The sequence below is a fragment of the Megascapheus bottae genome, chromosome 8 (assembly GCF_031878675.1).
Source record: "Megascapheus bottae isolate mThoBot1 chromosome 8, mThoBot2.hap1, whole genome shotgun sequence".
Classification (NCBI taxonomy): Eukaryota; Metazoa; Chordata; class Mammalia; order Rodentia; family Geomyidae; genus Megascapheus; species Megascapheus bottae.
In genome coordinates this window covers 19,976,174-19,988,975 of record NC_143516.1, presented here as the reverse complement: position 1 = coordinate 19,988,975, position 12,802 = coordinate 19,976,174, and the positions used below count along the sequence as shown (strand labels likewise).

The 12,802-nt window shown below is 42.8% G+C and overlaps 1 protein-coding gene across 6 annotated transcripts in view; it reads right to left on the bottom strand.

Annotated features, from left to right (window-relative positions):
* Bclaf1 (BCL2 associated transcription factor 1) overlaps window positions 1–7,982 on the bottom strand; it is a 33,383-nt gene extending 25,401 nt beyond the window's left edge. For 3 of the 6 annotated variants that reach the window (XR_016536469.1, XM_090338068.1, XM_090338069.1), the window contains exons 1-2: window positions 7,810–7,968; window positions 2,807–2,896 (exon numbers count right to left, since the gene is read on the bottom strand). The gene's annotated coding sequence lies outside the window, so the exon portion shown is untranslated. Of the gene's footprint in view, window positions 1–2,806; window positions 2,897–7,809 lie in introns of all 6 variants that reach the window. The other 3 variants (XR_016536470.1, XM_090338071.1, XM_090338070.1) reach the window with 3 other exon arrangements.
* Window positions 7,983–12,802: the final 4,820 nt, after the last annotated feature.

Genomic DNA, 12,802 nt, shown 5'->3' with positions numbered 1-12,802 from the left:
CATTATATAACTCTTTGCAACCTTCCATTACTTCTAGACTACATGATTTGTCTCCATGTTTTTTTCAAACTCACAAATCTCCAAACAATCCAGGTAAATAAGACTCACCAAAATGCAAACTTGTATTATTCACAGGTTAATTATATAACTATTTCCAAATTTCTACTAATTTATTATTTAAATAATTCACCATTTCCTTAAAACTCAATAACAGCCTACACTCTCATATACTTACTTACAGTAAGTCTTCACTCTTCACTATGCTTCCAAGGTTTTGGCCATGCTCCCCGCCGTAACTAAACATTTCTGAATGTATTTATTTTACTACCCTAATTTTTGCTCAGCATTAAAAAAAAATTTTAGAGGTAAGATTTGTATTTCCTCAAAAAACAAAAAATTCAAGATGTAAGAGAAATATTTCAAGATGGATTATGTTCTTTTAATAAGGAACTACACTTGTGACATGCTCTCAGGTTAGTCCAATACAAGAAAAAGACAAAGGAAAATATATGTAGCTTCAGGGCACAAAAGGGTAGAATAAAAATTCTACAAAATGGAACGGGAGTGTGTCATAGTGGTAGCATGCTCGCCTAGCATGCATAAAGCCATGGGTTCAAGTCCCTGATAACACATACACATAATAAGCCAGAAGTGGCTCTGTGACTCAAGCAGCATTGTACTAGCCTGGAGCAAAAAGTATTCCAAGGACAGTGACCAGGCCCTGAGTTCAAGCCCTAGGACTGGAAAAAAAAGAAAAAAAAAATTCTACAAAACATACGAAGTTAATTCAACATTTACAGAGAAATACTTTACCAACAGAATACCAGGCAAATTTGGTTTGGCAAATTATGTGATTTTAACATACTAAAATGGAAGTTTTCTTTAAAAAAATCACATTTAGGAGCAGGGTGCTGGTGACTCACACCTGTAATCTGAGCTACTCAGGAGGCTGAGATATGAGAGTCAACATTCAAAGCCAGCCTGGGCACTTAAGTTCTTGAACTAACCACCAGAAAAACGGAAATGGAGCTGTGACTCAAGTAGAAAAGATAGGCTTGAGCTGAAGAGCTCAGGGACAATATAGTGTCCAGAGTTCAAGCCCCAAAACCAACCAAAAAAGAAAAAGATCACATTTAAGCCAGATGTGATAAGTATCCACTTTTATCCTAGCAATTGGGAAACAGGAAGATCATATGTTCAAGTGCTGTCTTAAGAGAGATCACATTTACTGTTTCTAAAATAAGGACTCTACACTATCATGCGCTGTGACTTGATGGCTAGTTAATTTCAAAATATTGTCCTTCTCAAACTTTAAAGAATATACATATGGGGCCTAATGTAGGGTGATTGCCTAGTATGTATGAAGACCTGGGTTCGATTTTTGGTACCACATACATAGAAAAAAAGGTGGAAGTGGTGCAGTCGCTCAAGTGGTAGAGCTCTAGCCTTGAGAAAGTCCAAGGAGAATGCCCAGCCCAGAGTTCAAGCCTCAAGATCAAAAAAAAAAAAAAAAAATGGCTAGGCACCTGTAGCTTACACCTGCAAATCCTAGCTACTTTTTTGCAAACTAAGGATCAAACTTCTAGGACAGCCCAGTCTGAAAAACACATGTGATTTTCTGCGCTCAGCATATATTTAAATACACACACACACACACACACACACACACACACACACACACACACGCCCCTAAAAGTCAAAGTAAGCAGAAAGCATACTTACCAAAGTCATTAGTCTTAAGAGAAATGTGAAATAAATTTCTGTGCTCCTACAAAAATATCCATGGCTAAAGCAAGCTAAGCTCTCATTTAGACCACACCAGCATTCAAATCTAAGCTAGGACACTTTCTTAGGTAACCTTTGGAACATACCTAATTTCTAAATCTGTGTCCTCAATTTATAACATTAAGAAAATTTTACCACCTTGTTTCATAATTACAATTGACTAAATGAGCATATACTTTTAATTCATGTTAAGATGCTTTTCACATAAACAATTAACACTAATGAGATTAACACCAAAACAGAGGAAGTCATTATAAAATGCCTCATTTACTTGTATAAGTTAAGCAGCAAGATCTTGAACCAGGAATGACAGCACAAACTGTAATTCTATCACTCTTAAGACTGAAATAAGAAAATGGTCAGTAAACAGTAGCTTAGGCTGTCAAAATAAGTCAAAAAATAAAAATAAGGGGCCGGGAGTTTGGCCTAGTGGTTAAAGTGCTTGCCTAGCATGCATGAAGACCCGGGTTCGATTCCTCGGTACCACATACATAGAAAAAAGCCAGAAGTGGTGCTGAGGCTCAAGTGGTAGAGCTCTAGCCTTGAGAAAGTCCAAGGACAGTGCTCAGGCCCTGAGCTCAAGCCCAGGACTGGCAAAAATAAATAAATAAATAAAAATAAAAATAAGTAGCAAGGCCTGCCTTTTTTGGTCTTGCTTTGATATGGCTTTGTGTGCTATTTAGAAGTGAAAAGGATATATATGCCTTTTTCTCTAAATCTTAAAATTTGATTTCATATTTTACGCATGTATAAATCTTTCCTTAATTTCTTTTTGGGGACAATATTGGGTTTGAACTCAGGGCCTATGCTTGCTAGGCAAATGTTCTACCACCTAAGCCACTCTCCCAGGCATTTTTGCTTTATTTTTGAGACAGAGAATCTCAACTTTGCCTGAGGCCAGCCTTAGACTTTGATCCTCTGATCTTTGTCTACCCAGACCACACCATCTCAATCATCAGTTCAGTTTTTCTCCAACAAGTCAAAAATACAAAGAAGGAAATTAAATAATAGTAGTAGTTACCTTGAACTTTATGCAGGATCCAAAAGTGTAATCTCCGATACTGCAATATTCAGTTATTATAAATGTTCTCTGAAATTGTAAGTTCAATTTCTGGTAAAGACAAAAAATAAATTTGGTTTATGATGTGATAAATTGAGTATGAACCAGTTAGGATTTCAAGAGAAGGAAAATGAATTTTTTTTTTTTTGGATAAACAGTGAGGATTTTTTTGTTATTGTTTTGTTTTTGTGTGAGTCATGGGGCTTGAACTCGGCCTGGGTACTGTCTCTGAGCTCTTCAGCTCAAGGCTACCATCCTATGCTAGAACCAAGCCCCACTTCCCATTTTCTAGAGGTTAATTGGAGATAAGAGTCTCAAGTCCTTTTGTGCCTGGGCTAGCTTTGAATCTTGATCCTCAGATCTCAGCTTCCAGAGTAGCTAGGATTACAGGCATGAGCCACAGCTGAGTTTTTAGCCATAAAACTTTTTTTTTTGTAGGTTGTGGGGCTTGAACTCTGGGTCTGGGTACCGTCCCTGAGCTCTTCAGCACAGGGCTATTCTATTCTACCCTTTGAGCCACAGCACCACTTCCCACTTCCGGTTTTCTGGTGGTTAACTGGCGATAGGAGTTTCACAGACTTTAGTGCCTGGGCTGGCTTTGAACCTCAATCCTCAGATCTCACCCTCAAGTAACTAGGATTACAGGCCTGATAAAAACTTTTAAGTAAGTTTTGTATGGTGGTACATTCCTACAACTCCAGCAGTACCAAAACTGAAGCTAGAGGACAAAAGAATTCAAGACCAGTCTAAATACTGAGTAGTAGAACACTACCAAAAGCAATTTCTTAAATAAAGGTTCTGAACTTTTAATCACAGTGCAGCAATGCATCACGTAATAACATGTAAGTATCATGTGATGACATGTTAAAAAACACTTAAAAACCAGGATTCCAATTTTATTTGGGCTTTAGAAAACAGAAAATATGCTTTTAATCAAAAGAATTCCCAAAGTAGGGCTGGGAGTTTGGCCTAGTGGTTAAAGTGCTTGCCTAGCATGAGCGAAGACCCGGGTTCGATTCCTTGGTACCACATATATACAAAAAAGCTGGAAGTGGTGCTGAGGCTCAAGTGGTAGAGCTCTAGCCTTGAGAAAGTCCAAGGACAGTGCTCAGGCCCTGAGCTCAAGCCCAGGACTGGCAAAAAAAAAAAAAAAAAAAAAAAAAAAAAAGAATTCCCAAAGTATTTAACAATGCCACCACGGCATATGAAAACATAACATGCAGCCTGCAGTTAATATTTATATGCCCCAGACTTTGCAGTATCTAACATTTGACAGCTGAATGTTTCATTTATTCTGAACATAGCCCTACACACAGTACAGATTCATCTAAAACTATTTTAAATTCATGATAGCCACCACAGTAACTTATACTTAAAAGCTGTTGGCTAACACCTGTAATCCTAACTACTCAGAAGGCTTAGATCTGAGTATCACGGTTTGAAGCCAGCCAGAGCAAGAAAACGCATGAGAAAAAAACCAAGAACAAAGGGCCAGATATCAGCAAAAAAAAGAAAAAAAATCATAGTACACACCTAAACATACCAAAAACTGCTAGATCACTTCAAATTAAAACATTTTATTGAATCCTGATAATCTTATGCTCAAATCCACCCCCCCCCCTTTATTTTTTGCCAGTCCTGGAGCTTGAACTCAGGACCTGAGCACAGTCCCAGACCCCTCAATCCCCTCCCCCCCCCTTTTTTTTCCAGTCCTGGGCTTGAGCTCAGGGCCTGAGCACTGTCCTTGGACTTTCTCAAGGCTAGAGCTCTACCACTTGAGCCTCAGCACCACTTCCAGCTTTTTTCTATATGTGGTACCGAGGAATTGAACCCAGGTCTTCATGCATGCTAGGCAAGCACTTTAACCACTAGGCCAAACTCCCGGCCCTCAATCCCATTTTTTAAGAGACTAGTATTTCTCAACTTTCAAAAGACATCTGAACCTACTGCAGGCCTATTACATACCAAGCACTATTATCCCACTGTTGAGAATTCAGCACTTTGAATGAAACTTAAATTTTCTGTTTTTGGACCCTCAGAGAGGGGAAGGAAGGAAACACCAGCAAGCAGCAAGTAACACACTAGCAGAATAAAAATACACTGTGTGGTCAGGAGTTTGGCCTAGTGGTAGAGCGCTTGCCTAGCACACTCCGAGACCCAGGTTCGATTCCTCGGTCCCATATACATAGAAAAAAAAACAGAAGTGATGCTGTTGTTCAAGTGGTAGAGCTCTAGCCTTGAGAAAACCCAAGGACAGTGCTCAGGCCCTGTATTACAATTCAGTCTATGGGCCTTCTTTAATGGATAAGGAAGAACACTGCAAAGATCTACTGAGAGTTATCATGCATTTATTAAGAAATGCTCTTAGGGCCAAGTGCTGATGATTCATGCTTGTAATCCTAGCAACCTAGAAGGCTGAGGTCTGATTTGGAAGCCAGGAAAGTCAAGGAGACTCTTATCTCCAATGAACTTCCAAAAAGTCAGAGAGTGGAGCACCCAAGCCCTGAGTTCAAGCCCTACAACTGACCCCCCCCAAAAAAAACTGCAATTTTAAATACTCCATGGAAATAGTAAGAAAATTTTAACCAAGACTGGTAAATTCTGGTGATTATTAAATCTACCTGATGAGAAACTATTTTACTTTTGAACTTCAAATTGTAAAAGAGTGAACATGGAACTATATGAATCAATACCTGCACTCTAGAGCAGGTCATGCCATGCTCTGGCTTACGTGAACTTAGGGTGTTTTGGGTTTGGCTTTTTTTTTTTTTTTAACCTTTTTGGCCTCCGTGTAGAAAATGGAAAAACACTCAATTCAGTAAAATAAACATATCTGAAATCTCCAAAGTATTACACAAAGGCCAGTTATTTGTTACTACCTTCACATCAATAGTCTGCTTGTTGTTTATTCTTAAAGCTACTAACTGTTGTAATATCTAAAAATCTATGTAAAACTGAAAAGTCTCTAGATCCACAAATCTCATCAGTTACCCAGTACGGCTTGCTATCTGTGAATTGTTCAATAAATTCAAACGGGAGTGATTCTTTTGATGTCAATTCCCAAGTCCTAAAAAAAGGAGTTCCTCAAGGTTAAACAGTCTTGAGTTACCTTACTTAGGGCAACTCCATGATAAAACAAGATACTGCAAACCATTCTGGTCGTTTGCCATGAGCTACTTTACACAATCCTTCCCAGCAATTTATCCTGAATTGGTTAGGGTGACACAAATAAGGGCCAGAAGTTTGGCCTAGTGTTGCAGACTCGGGCTCAATTCGTTGGTTCCACATACATAGAAAAGAAACCAGAAGTGGTGTTGTGACGCAAGTGGTAGAGCGCTAGCCTTGAGAAAGCCCAAGGACAGTGTGCTCATCCCCTGAGCCCAAGCCCAGGACTGGCAAGGAAACACACACACACACACAAGCGGATAGCAAGTTTTCCTATATAATACTGATTGCCACAACTCGAATGAAAATTTAACTCTAGGAAGGGTTTTAATTCGTGTATTTTAAATATAGTTTTAATCTTTTTTTTTTCTTTTGCCAGTCCTGTCCTTGGACTATCTCAAGGCTAGCACTCTACCACTTGAGCCTCAGCACCATTTCCGGCTTTTTGCTATGTATGTGGTACCGAGGAATCGAACCCGGATCTTCATGCATGCTAGGCAAGCACTCTACCACTAGGCCAAACTCCGGGCCCCTTTAAATATAGTTTTAAAAGACGTGGTACAAATAAAATACAAACCAAAAGTAGCTAATCATTTTTCACTAGTTTTAGCTACATTTGCTCTCAACTTCTGTGCTAACTTTTTCAATTCTAAAGCACCCAAAAAATAAAAGGTGGAAAATAATTATTTGTCCGTACTGCTGCTTGACTCTTAAAATAGAACAACGTGAAAGGTGAATGGAGCCAACTTGTGGACTTAAAATATGGGCGAAAACCCTGGGCCTGGTGTGGCATGCCTGAAACCCTCCGAGGCAGTATGGTCCCAGGCAGTGCAAGGCCAACTATATGGGTAGCTTGTCTCAAATAATAAAACAGAGGGGTGAAGAAAAAAAATGAAAAACAAAAACAAAAGCCTCACTAATCTTGGCTTCAACTTCTCTGAAAACGGGTGATGGGCAATTCTTCCCGGACCCCTCTTGGATCCATGCTAAGACCCGAATCCCCACGCAAAGCAACTTAATCACCAACTACGAGAGCAGACAGCAAGCCCGTCTCACAACAGAGCGGGTTGCCACGGGAACCAGGAGAAATTAACACCTGAGAAAACTTCCCCGCGCCACCAACGGCCCGCGAAGACACGGGGCAGGCGACCCAGAGCCCAAACCGGAGTTCAGAGAACAATGAGGCCTAAACCGGACAAGTAGCCTACAGCCGGGAAAAGTGGCTTCAGGACGACGTGAAGTCGGGGCGACCCACCTACTGCACTTCGCGGCCGGCCTCTGGTGTTTTCGAAGACTTGAAAAGAACGGTTGCGCTTCCAGCCCACAAGAAAGAGGTCGACGCCAAAAAGTCACCTCACGCCGCCGCGCCGCCTAACGCGGGCGGAGAGAGAAAGGAAGGAGCGCGCGTGCGCAGAGCGCGCAGCTGGGCGCGCGACGGGGTCCAGGCCCAGGACGTGGGGGTGGGGGCGGGGGGGAAAGGGCTGAAGAGGGAGGTTTGCGCACGCGCGAAGGCAGGCCGCGCGGCGGTAGGAAAGCGAGCCAAGGTTTGCCGCCACGCGCACGCGCGCCGTCCGCTCGGCACTCGCCCCTCCCCCACCGCCAGCCGGCCCGTACTCCCTCAAACCCCGAGGAAAGCCGAGGGCAAAACGCGCCACTAACGCGCCACGTCTCGCGGGTGCTCTCACCACCGCCGGCCCGTCACTACCCACACACACACACACACAAAAAGAGTTCACGATATCCTTCCGTCCTCCGTACCCACCGCCAACTAAGTAGCCTGAACTCAGAGCAAGGCCTACCTGACACGTCAGAGAACGGTTCCCGGGACTTGTGTCCGTTGTAACTACACAGCGGCCATTTCCCGACTCAAGAACGAGAGGGAAAAACCATAGCGGCAGCTTCGACGCGCTAGCTCCTCGCCGTCACTTCCGACTTGGGGCGTGGCCTCGGGCGCCGCTAAATAGCAGGGCAAAGCCCCGCCCCTCTCTCCCGCCCTAAACCGGCTCTCAGGCGAGAGCTCGACATTGCCCCGAGGCTTTCTGGGAAGTCCCGTGGTTAGTCTCGCGAGAAGATGTGGTGGCTCCGCCCCCCGGGCCAGAGCAGCAACCTCCGCCTTCATGGCGGAAGACGAAGAAAAGGGGCGGGGACGCTGTGCGTGGTGAGGGGGGGCTCTGCGCTCCGGCGGGCGGTCCCTCGGGCTCCTCGTCTGGGTGTGTGGGAGACACGGCCGGCTTACCGGCCCTGCGGTCGGGTCGTCCGCGCGCTTCCTGTGAGAGCTGGCTCTGAGCACGCCTGAGTGCCCCGCGCTTCCTCCCGGACGCCTGGGCTGCCCGCCACTCCAGGCTTTGCCCTGGACGCCAAACGCGCTCAGGTAGCTGGAGATGGCCACGGCTTTTAAATGGCCCCGTCCTTGAATGGCCGGCGGTCTCGGAAGTCTCAGGGCCGCGGAGGGAAGCCGAGGGGGCGGCGGGACCAAAGCCTTCCCGCCCGGCACCGGCGAGGTCGGCGCGGCCGGAGAGCGCGGCCCCGCGCTGCGAGCGGTTCGTCCTCCCGGGCCTCCGGAGCGTCCCCACTTCTCCCAGACCTGAGTAGGCAGTCCACGTTTGAGTCCGATTTTCAAGAACAAGCCAAGAAAAGACAGCACACTAGCTACTCGAACTTCTTGGGGCCGCAAACCGTTCGTACTTGGATGTTTTCGGGCACTAACGGCCTTGACGGTTTTCACAGTTGTATTTAGCTCTCAGTCTTGTGGCATTCAAGCCCATTGTGGGAGCCGGGCGTGACGGCTCACGCCGGTAATCCTAGTTACTCAGGCTGAGATCGCGGTTCAAAGCCTGCCCGGGCACCAAAGACCCTGACACTCCTTTATTTTATATTTATTTATTTGTGGGTCATGGAGCTTGAACTCGGCCTGGGCGCTGTCCCTGAGCTCTACAGCTCAAGGCTACCACTCTACCTTAGAACCAAGCCCCACTTCTCTTTTTCTAGAGATAAATTGGAGGTAAGAGTCTCAGGTCCTTTTGTGCCCGGGCTGGCATTGAACTTCGATCCTCAGATCTCAACCTCCTGAGTAGCTAGGATTACAGGCGTGAGCCACCACACGCTGGCTAAGATCCACACACTTACCTCCAATTAACCAAGGAGAAGTGGGGCTGTGGCTTCAGGGGTAGGGCGGTCAAGGACAGCACTCAGTCCTAGAGTTCAAGCCCTAAAACCAACGAAATAAATAAATCTATTATGCGTCCCTGAGCATGAATTTAACACTGCGCTTAAGACATTTCACACAGTTCAATTTAATCCAATCCAGCTCAGCTGTAAGTACCTGTTTTCATGGAATTAATTGCGGATTTAGTTGGGTGTTGTTCTGTTTGTCTCTCATCTTAACTACCAACCAAGAAGGGGAAAGTTGGAGTGTTTGACAGCTCCACCTCTGGCTTTTTTGGTAGTTAATTGGAGATAAGAGTTTTAACAATTTTTCTGGCCCTGTCTGGCTTCAAATCATAATACTCAGATCTCAGCCTCATGAGCAGCTAGAACTGAAGACCTGACCCCCCACAATGCCCTGCTCATTTTCTTTTTTTGTTGTTCTTGGGGGGTTTTTTGTTTTGTTTTTGCCAGTCCCTGCACTTGAACTCAGAGCCTGAGCACTCTCCTTGGGCTTTCTCAAGGTTAGAGCTCTACCACTTGAGCCACAGCACCACTTCCAGGAATCAAACCCTGGTCCTCGGCAAACACCACTAGGCCATACTCTCAGCCCCCACTTAAGGCTAGGGGTGTTGAACAGTGATAGAGCACTTGACTTAGCATGCATGAGGCCGTAGGTTCAGTTCCCAGTACACATACACACACAAAATCAAGAACAAATGTAACTTAGACATTTTCCCCAAATCCCACCAGAATTAGTATACATCTCTCTCAGAAAGATTATTACAACGAATGAGACATAATGAAAACATGTAATTCTTTGAAGGTTTTTATAAGAAATCTTTACCTGGTGATTATGTTCAATTGCTGTTCACTGTGACTATCAAAAAAAAAGGAAAATTCCCCCAAAAGAAGTAGTGGAATTTTAATGAACCCAGGTCTTCCTGCATGCTATGCAAGCACTCTGCCACTAGGCCAAATTCCCAGTCCCTAACAGACACTTTCAACCAAAGAAACAGTTGAATTAAAATATTTAGAGAATTTAAATGATTAGTTTTTTGCTTTCTCTAGAGAAGGAAAAACAATTCAAGTGGAAAATGGAATCATTCTCCGCTTGAAAGACTGAGGGTTGGTGAAAAAAGATAAAAAGGACATTATTAAATATTAGTCTATAATTTCACAACACATTTTATTCAATATTCACCTCCAATCTCCCAAGAAATGTAAACTTTTATAAGGATGAAAGTATCATTAAACAATAACTAAATGATAAATCTAGACATTTTACTCCAACTTATATTTTAACTGAAAAGTTGTCATTTTGAGATAATGTCTTGCTTTATAGCCTAGACTATGTGGTCTTGAACTCCCAATCTTCATGTCTCAGCCATCTAAGTGCTGAGACGTGCCACCAAATGTGTCTCAAAGTTAAATTCAACTAACGTTTAATTCCAGCACTACAGTTTTAGAAATTTTACTTCTTTTTAATTGAGAATTTAAAACATTAGAGGAGATCTTAAATTCAATACTCTGGCTGTGTTTTCTGGCTATTGTTCTAGTTTCTGCTTGGGAAACAATCAGAATGATTGCTTTCAAATAACTAGCCTACTTTAACCTTTTATAAACCTGCAGCATTGCCGCATCACTGACTCACTTTTTAATTATATTTTAGGAAAAACTGGAAAATCATAGACTTGACTTTGCTTTTCAAGTGTTTGTGTCACTTTTTTCCAGTCCTTGAACTCAGGACCTGGGCACCATCCTTGAACTTTCTCATGGTTAGTGTTCTACCACTTGAGCCACACCACCACTTTCAGCTTTTTCTGTGGGTGTGGGCTTTGTGCATTCTAGGAAAGCCCTGTGTTATTTTTATTGATATAAAAAGTTTGACTTGGCCAGAAGTTTGGCCTAGTGATAGAGTGCTTACCTAGCATGCACGAAGACCAGGGTTCAACTCCTTGGTACCACATACATAGAAAAAGCCAGAAGTGGTGCTGTGGCTCAAGTGGTAGAGCTCTAGCCTTGAGGAAGCCCAGGGATAGTGCTCAGGCCTTGAGTTCAAGGACTGCCAAAAAAAAAAAAGTTTGACTTTGTATTATAACTAAATTGGTTTATACCACTATAGCCCATCCAGTAGCTTTGCCCAACACATATCCAGCACTCTTTTTCTCAATAGATGTGAGGCATTCTCTGTCCTGATGATGAGATGCTACTCTTTGAAAAATCCATACACATATCTAAAAACTGTTTATGAACAAGAGCTATACAAATGTTTTTTCATTATTCTTTTATAATTCATTCACAAGGATCTAGCTGGTGACCACCTGTGCATAAAATAAAAAATGGGTAGAAAAAAGAAAACATGATATATTCTTTACATATTATTGGTACATTATAAGTCCAGTTGATTACTTGAGATGTTCTTTGATACCACATACATATATGAATTTTAACACTAAGTTGAAATCTTCCTCCAAAGTGTATGTTGGGGCTAGGGAGGTAGCTCAGTATGGTACAGTGCTTAAAATGTACAATGCCCTGAGTTTGATCACTAGTACCACAAATAACAAATGGTATGCTAAAGCCAGGTATGGGGGTCACACTTTTAATGCCAGCACTTACCAGGCTGAGGTGAGAGAAGCAAGAGTGTTGAGGTCAGCTTGGAGAACATATCAAGACCTTGTCTTAAATACACCCACACACAAACACACACACAATACATTATACTATACTATATAGATAGACAAAATAGTCAAGATAATACCATAGCAATTAATTTGCACACAGCTACAATATTAGCCATGGTAGTATAAGCTAGGCTAAGATACAAGACTCTAGAATGGCCACAGTGCAAAGCACTTGTATTAGATTGGTAAATATTTTCTCTGTGTAGGGTCAATGCCCTCTTGTGTCTCCCCCATAACGTAGGTCCCATGGATGGAATTCAAAGGTCCACTAACTCCCAAAGGGCCTCTGGATAGGTTAAGTGCTATCATCATCATATATCCTCATATGTCCTTGTTAACTGTGAACTGGAATTTATCATGTACCTTAATTGTGATTGTAGACAAAGCCCACAGAATTTTAACAATACTTGTGACTTGCAACAAATCCATTTCAAGATCTCTCGATAATCTTAGTATTCAAATCAAAGTACTCGAGATCTACTTTTGATCCTGTGTCAAAGAATTCTGTTGTAACAAATCTTTAGGCTAGATTCCTGTCACTTTGTCTTCCTGTAATTTATGTCCTTGTGTACTCCCATCATAATGAATAAAATATGGAGGAAATGATGAAATTTCTGCACTTTTTCTTTTGTAGGTCATGCGGCTTAAACTGGCCTGGGTGTTGTCCCTGAGCAAGGCTACTGCCCTACCCTTGAGCCAAGCCCCTCTTCCCATTTTCTTCTTATTACTGTAAATAATAGAAAGGTTATATTATATTCTCCAAATAGAAGGTGCATTACTTCACAAGCGTTAATACCCCTTCTCATGTTTTTGTCCCCATTTCTGTCCCCACACACCCCACTTCCCATTTTCTAGAGACTAATTGGAGATAAGAGTCTCAGGTCCTTTGGTACCTGGGCTGGCTTTGAACCATGATCCTCAGATCTCAGCCTCCTGAATAGCTAGGATCACAGGTGTAAGC